General features: G+C 43.3%; 1 non-coding gene across 1 annotated transcript; it reads right to left on the reverse strand.

Annotated features, from left to right (window-relative positions):
- Nucleotides 1-3,172: 3,172 nt before the first annotated feature.
- Nucleotides 3,173-3,278, reverse strand: LOC113599738 (U6 spliceosomal RNA). Its single transcript, XR_003420638.1, has one exon. It is a non-coding gene; the product is annotated as a U6 spliceosomal RNA (small nuclear RNA).
- Nucleotides 3,279-7,233: the final 3,955 nt, after the last annotated feature.

Below are 7,233 nucleotides of genomic sequence, written 5' to 3' on the forward strand. Positions count from 1 at the left end.
CATTGGAGAATGGGTCTGCAATTTTCAACATGGAAGCCAGAGATGGCCTCGAGAAGGTGACATTTGAGCCCTGAAGGGGGTGAGAGTACAAGCCATGCAGATAGGTGGGAAAAGAGCATTCTTGGCAGAGGGGATAGCAAGTGCAAAGGCCCTGAGGCTGGGTCATGCCAGTTATGCGTAAGAAACAGCAAGGAGGCCAGATGGGCTGGAGGGGAGTGAGCGATGAGATCTGAGAGGTAACAGGCATCCTAATCAGGCTCACCTGAACACGAGACTGGCATAAGAACTTCGGCATCTGTGGATATTTCCAACTAGAACATTCTACCCTGCCTCTCTACATGTCTGGCTCTTTCCCACCCTACAGATCTCAGACAGACTTTCTTTGACCAACCTCATACTCCACTTTCAGAACACTCACAAAATAGTCTTCATAATCAGTAGCTAAACAACTGGGGCAAGAGAGCTGTCTGCCTTGTTGACAATCATAAACCCAGTGCTTAGCAGACTACCCAGCACTCAATAAGTGCTCAATAAATAACTTGTTGAATGAAAGAACGAAAGAGGGAGGTTCTGTAATTACTATTCCTCCCTTGAAGCCTCTGGAGTATAAAGAAAAACGTTTTGATGTTGGAGGATCATCCCTCGGAAATCCGTGGGCAAAAAGCTTTCAGAGAAAGAGAGATTAACAAAAGAAAAATGAAAAACATGCCATCTTGAAAGACCTGGGAATTAGAATGGCCTGAGCTTCTGAAAAAATAACATCGGAGGCTATAGAAGGTAAAGGAACGGAACCTTCAAAACATTACGTGAAAAATATTGTTCACAGGGAACTCTGCGTCTAGCCAATCCATCAGCTAGGTGTGAGGGAGAATAAATACAACTTCAGATACGCAACCTTTCAAAATGTCCTACCTCTTGTGCACTTTTTCTCAGAAAGCGATTGATAATGTACTCCACCCAGATGAGAGGAAACTGAAAGAAAAAGACAAGTATCGGGGAGATAGTGGCTCCAACCCAGGAGAAGGGCGAGGAAAGCTTCCAAGCCGATGGCAAAAAGGAAGATTCAGCGAGATACCTGTGCCGGGGGGCTCATTCCAGATGGGACCAGGAAGGCAGATGACTCCAGGATTGAGATCTCCCGAAAATAGGAAATTCACACATTATCTACTCCATGCAACCAGGACTGCCTGCCTTGTTTGCAAAATGAAACGGAGAGGCTTCCGGCTTAAAATTGGAGAATTTCAAGATGGCAAGAGCGAAGCAAGTGGCTGGGCTCTTCTGAGGATGAAGCCTGGTGCCTACTGCACGGGTCACATGTCCAGGAAGCTGGCCTTGCACGTGATCGTGTGGAAAACTGTACTGATAGCTGTTCTTATCTATAAGCTAAGAGAAACCAGCTCTAGTTGACTTAAGGAGCAAGGGAATTTATCAAGAGTGTTAGGTGACCCATAAAATCCCAGGAGGGCTGGAGAGCTTCCATCATAGCTACCCAGCTAGACACAACTCCTCAAACCAAACTGTGGGCTGGCATGGGGAGAATGACACTGCTACTGTCCCCAAGTAGCTGGTACCACAGCTCGGACAGACGCCACTGGCTGGCTCGGTTCTCCTAAGGGGAAATTCCCCAAATACAGGAAGCGTTTAGCATCTGGACAACAAGGGAGAATGACAAATATCCACTGTGAAGTATGGAAAACATTGGTGACATGGAGATTAAAAAAAACAAACAACTAAGCGAATAAAAATAAAATGAGATGAATGTAAACGTAGAGACAAATAAAATTAACAGTTGTTCACAAAAGGAAACATGATGCTGGTTGTACCATCTGGCTCATCAGTGTTCTATATTTGCATAGTCTGCATAACGTAAAAACTGAATGCGGATTTAACCCCAAATGTCATATTTATCACGTGGTGAAGTTGGTCAGGGGACAATCAGGGTTGTTGATGACTTAGGAACGCTAACTGTCATCTGCTGTCACAGGAAGTTAATAGAGAACCCCTAAAATTGATAAGTACAAAGCTAGAAGTAAAACCACATTCAGAGGCGCGCCTGGGTGGCTCAGTCAGTTGAACGTCTGACTTCGGCTCAGGTCATGATCTCGCGGTTCACAAGTTCGAGCCCCGCGTCAGGCTCTGTGCTGACAGCTCAGAGTCTGGAACCTGCTTTGGATTCTGTGTCTCCCTCTTTCTCTGTCCTTCCCCTGCTTGCACTCTGTGTGTGTGTGTGTGTGTGTGTGTGTGTGTGTGTGTGTGTGTGTCTCCCCCTCTCTCTTTCTCTCTCTCTCTCAAAAATAAATAAACATTAAAAAAATCTTTTTAAATCACATTTAGAAATGTGGACATTAATGCCCAAAAAAGTTGTTAAAACATTGTAAGCGGTCATCTGGGGGAACAAGACTGGAGAACGGGAAGAGGGGACTTAGGGGACCTGCTTCTTTTGTTGTTGTTTGTTTTGTCATAAGCCTTTTGGTGCTTGTTTTTGTCTGGCTGTGTTACGCTCTGTTGCAATAATAAATCCTGCAAAGCTCCATGGCTTAACACAATAACAGGTGGGTTTTTTTTTTTTCTTCTTCTTCCAGAATCCAGTGTGGGCTGGGTAGCCCTCTTCAGTCTTGTAGCCCCATCATCTGGAGCTAGGTCATGGCAAAAAGAAGAAAAAGCTGGGGGGGTAGGTGGGACATTTTGAAGGGCCAAGCCTCGAAATGGCTTATATTGCTTCCATCCGACCATCCAGAACTCAGACACTTGGACCCAACGTAGCTCTAGACAGTAGGGAAATGTGGTCTTCCCAGGAAGACACACGGCACTGTCTGCTTCAACACCTGTTACTTTTTCTTTTATTTATTTTTTTTAATGTTTTATTTATTTTTGAGAGAGAGTGAGAAACAGAGTGTGAGTGGGGAAGGGACAGAGAGAGAGGAAGACACAGAATCCGAAGAGCCCGACACAGGGCTCGAACTCAGAAGCCATGAAATCATGACCTGAGTGGAAGCTGGACGTTTAACCGACTGAGCAATTGAGGTGCCCCGAGAGCAGTGAATCTTTAAAAGTTAATAGACTTTATTATTTAGAGAAGTTTTAGGTAACCAGAAAAATCGATCAGAAGTGCAGAGAGTTTTTCCATATACCCTCTCTTCCCTCACTACACACATAATTTTCTCAAATTTTTAAAAATATGCAACACCTCATGAATTTGTGCATCATCCTTGCACGGTGACATGCTAATCTTCTCTGTGTTGTTCCAATTTTAGTATATGTGCTGCTGAAGTGAGCACAATTTCCTCAAAACTTTTTAAAGTGTATTTATTTGGAGGGGGGTAGGGTTAGCGAGAGAGAGAGAGAGAGAGAGAGAGAGAATCCCAAGCAAGCTCTGCACTGTCAGCCTGGAGCCCCACATGGGGCTCGAACTCCTGACCATGAGATCATGACCTGAGCCAAAATCAACAGTCGGATGCTTAACCGTCTGAGCCACCCAGGCACCCAATTGCCTCAATTTTTAATATCTTGCAGTTGTGTGGAACATTTGTTATAGTTGATGAGCCAATATTGACACATCACTGTTAACTAAGTCCAGAGTGTATGCTAGGGTCCCTCCTGGTGTTTTACACTTCTGTGGGTTTCATCAAATGCATGATGTCATGTATCCACTCTTACAGTATTGTGCATATCTCCTGTGCCTTAAATATCTTCTGTGCTGCGCCCCTTCATTTCTCCCCCACCCCGCCACCCTGCCAGCCCCCATGTTCCCTGAACCCCTGGCAACCACTGATCCTCTTTCTGCCTCCATAATTTTGCCTTTTCTGGAATGTCATACAGTTGGGATGACTTAGTATGAAGCCTTTTCAGACTGGCTTGTTCCACTTAGCAATACACATGTAAGCTTCCTCTATGTGTTTTCGTGCCTGGATAGCTCATTTCCTTTTAAGCGTTGGATAATATATTCCATTGTTTGGATGTACCGGTGTTTGTTTATATCCATTCACCTATTGCAAGACATCTTGGTTGTTTCTAATTTGGGGCAATTATGAGGAGAGCTGCTATAAACATCCATGTGTAGGTTTTTATGCAGACATAAGTTTTCAACTCATTTGGGTAAATACAAACGCAACTGTAGAAAAAAATCGTTGCTGAATCTTATGGTAACATGATGTTTAGCTTTGTAAGAAAGTGCCAGACTGTCTTCCAAAATGGCTGTACGTTTTGAACTCCCCCCCCCCCCCAGCAATGAATGGGACTTCTTCCTGATGCCCCACTTCCGCATCAGCATTTGGTGTTGTCATCGTTGTGGACTTTAGCTATTTTGATAAGTGTATAGTGGCATCTCATTGTGGTCGTAATTTGAAATTCCCCAATGACGTGTGAGATTGAGCCTCATTTCATCTACTTATTTGCCACAAGCACATCTTCTCTGGAAAGACGTTGGTGCAGATCTTTGGCCCCCTTTTTCACCCGGTTGTTTGTTTTCTGGATTGTTGAGTGTGTTTGTTTGTTTAAGTGGGCTCCATGCTGAGCGTGGAGCCCAATACAGGGCTCGAACTCACAACCCCGAGATCAAGAGTTGCACGTTCCACTGACTGAGCCAGCCAGGGGCCCCTAGAATCCTTTTGATTGCTTCAGCACCATTTGTTGAAAAGATTATCCTTTTTGCATTTAATTTGCCTTTGTTCCTTCATAAAAGATCAGTTGACTATATTCACGTGGGTCTAATTCTGAGCTCTCTGTTCTGTTCCATTGACCTGTTTATTCTTCCATCAATACCACACTGTCTCAATGACTGTATCTTTAGAGTAAGTCTTGGCAGTTGGGTAATGTCAATCGTCTGACTGTGTTCTCCTTTGTTTAATGTTTTTTATTTATTTTTAAGAGAGAGAGTACCTGCAGGGGAGGGACCAAGGATCTGAGGATCCGAAGTGGGCTCTGTGCTGACAGCAGTGAGCCCGATGTGGGGTCCAAACTCACAAACTGCAAGATCATGAACTGAGCCAAAGTCAGACGTTCAACTGAGCCACCCCCATGCCCCAACGACTTTGTTCTTTAATGCTGTGCTGGCGATTCCAGATCTTTCGCTTGTTCACATAAACTCAGTTTGTCAATATCCAGAAAGTAACTGGCTTGCATTTTGACTGAGATTGAACCGAATCTACGGACCCAGTTGAGAATATCTTAACAATACTGAGTTTTCTTATCCACGAACAAAGACTATCTCTCCTTTTATTTAGTCGCTCTTTGATTTCCTTCATCAGAGTTTTGCCATTTTCGTCACATAGATCTTGCATATATTTTGTTAGATATTATACCTAAGTGTTTAATTTTGGGGGTGCTAATGTAAACAATATTGTTTTAAATTTCAAATTCCACTTGTTCTTTGCTAGCATGTAGGAAGGTGATTGGTGTTTATGTATTAACTTGTATCCTATATGCCTGGCTGTAATTGCTTTTTTTTTATTTTTAAATTAAAAAAAATGTAATGTTTATTTGTAAGAGAGAGAGGCAGAGCATGAGCACGAGAGGGGCAGAGAAAGAGGGAGACACAGAATCTGAAGCAGGTTGCAGGCTCTGAGCTGTCAGCCCAGAGCCTGATGCGGGGCTTGAACTCACGAACCATGAGGTCATGACCTGAGCTGAAGTCGGATGCTCAACCGACTGAGCCACCCAGGCACACCCTCAATTTTTTAATTTTTTAAACCACTTTATTGATGAATGATTGACATACAAAAAGCTATACAGAGTAAATGTGCACAACTTGTTGAGTTTAAGATGCGGCTGTTTTTTTTTTTTTTTCTTTTTTTAAATTTACATCCAAAATAGCATATAGTGCAACAATGATTTAGGAGTAGATTCCTTAGTGCCCCTTACCCATTTAGCCCATCCCCCCTCCCACAACCCCTCCAGCAATCATCTGTTTATTCTCTATATTTAAGAGTCTCTTATGTTTTGTCTCCCTTCCTGCTTTTATTATTTTTGCTTCCCTTCCCTTAGGTTCATCTGTTTTGACTCTTAAAGTCCTCATGAGTGAAGTCATATGATAACTTGTCTTTCTCTGACTAATTTCACTTAGCATAATACCCTCCAGTTCCATCCACGTAGTTGCAAATGGCAAGATTTCATTCTTTTTGACTGACGAGTAATACTCCATTGTATGTATATCCCACATCTTCTTTATCCATTCATCCATCGATGGACATTTGGGCTCTTTCCATACTTTGGCTATTGTTGATAGTGCTGCTATAAACATGGGGGTGCATGTGTCCCTTCAAAACAGCACACCTGTATCTCGTGGATAAATGCCTAAGTGCCATTGCTGGGTTGTAGGGTAGTTGTCCTTTTAGTTTTTTGAGGAACCTCCACACTGTTTTCCAGAGTGGCTGCATCAGCTTGCATTCCCAGCTGTAATTGCTTTTTAGTTCCACAAGGCTTTTGTTGATGCTTTGGGATTTTCTACATACACAATCATGCCATCTGGGAACAAAGTGAGTTTTATCTCTTCCTTCCCAATCTGTATATTTTATACCATTTACTTTTTATTCCATGAATGTATTCTTTTGCTAAAAATGTTTATTTTCTTTTAAATTTTTTGGGGGTGCCTGGGTGGCTCAGTCAGTTAAGCATCCGACTTCGGCTCAGGTCATGATCTCAAGGTTTGTGGGTTCGAGCCCCGTGTCAGGCTCTGTGCTGACAGCTCTGAACCTGGAGCCTGCTTCAGATTCTGTGTCTCCTTCTCTTTCTGTCCCTCCCCCACTTGTGCTCTGTCTCTCTCTGTCTCTCAAAAATAAATAAATGTAAAAAAAATTAAAAGCAATTTTTTTAAGGTTTGAGAGAGAGATAGAGAGCATGGGGAGGATAGAGGCAGAGAGAGGGAGAGACAGGAGGGAGAGAGAGAATCCCAAGCAGGCTCTGTCTGCACTGTCAGCTCAGAGCCCAATGAGGGGCTTGAACTCACAAACCAAAAAATCATGACCTGAGCCGAGGTTGGATGCTTAACTGACTGAGCCACCCAGTTGCCCCAGAACGTTTATTATTTTTTTAAAGATTGGATTTTTAATCTCCACACCCAGTGTTGGACTTGAACTCACAACCCCGAGATCAAGAGTCACGTGCTCTACTGACTGAACCCGTCAGGCGCCCCTAAAAATGTTTCATATTCACAATTAAAGGACACCTTGGAAAGGTTCTTGGTATGCCAATGTGCTAAGGCACTCTGTCATCAGACACAAAATCCTGAGTCTCTGT

This window comes from Acinonyx jubatus, chromosome C1 (assembly GCF_027475565.1).
Source record: "Acinonyx jubatus isolate Ajub_Pintada_27869175 chromosome C1, VMU_Ajub_asm_v1.0, whole genome shotgun sequence".
In the NCBI taxonomy this organism is placed as follows: domain Eukaryota; kingdom Metazoa; phylum Chordata; class Mammalia; order Carnivora; family Felidae; genus Acinonyx; species Acinonyx jubatus.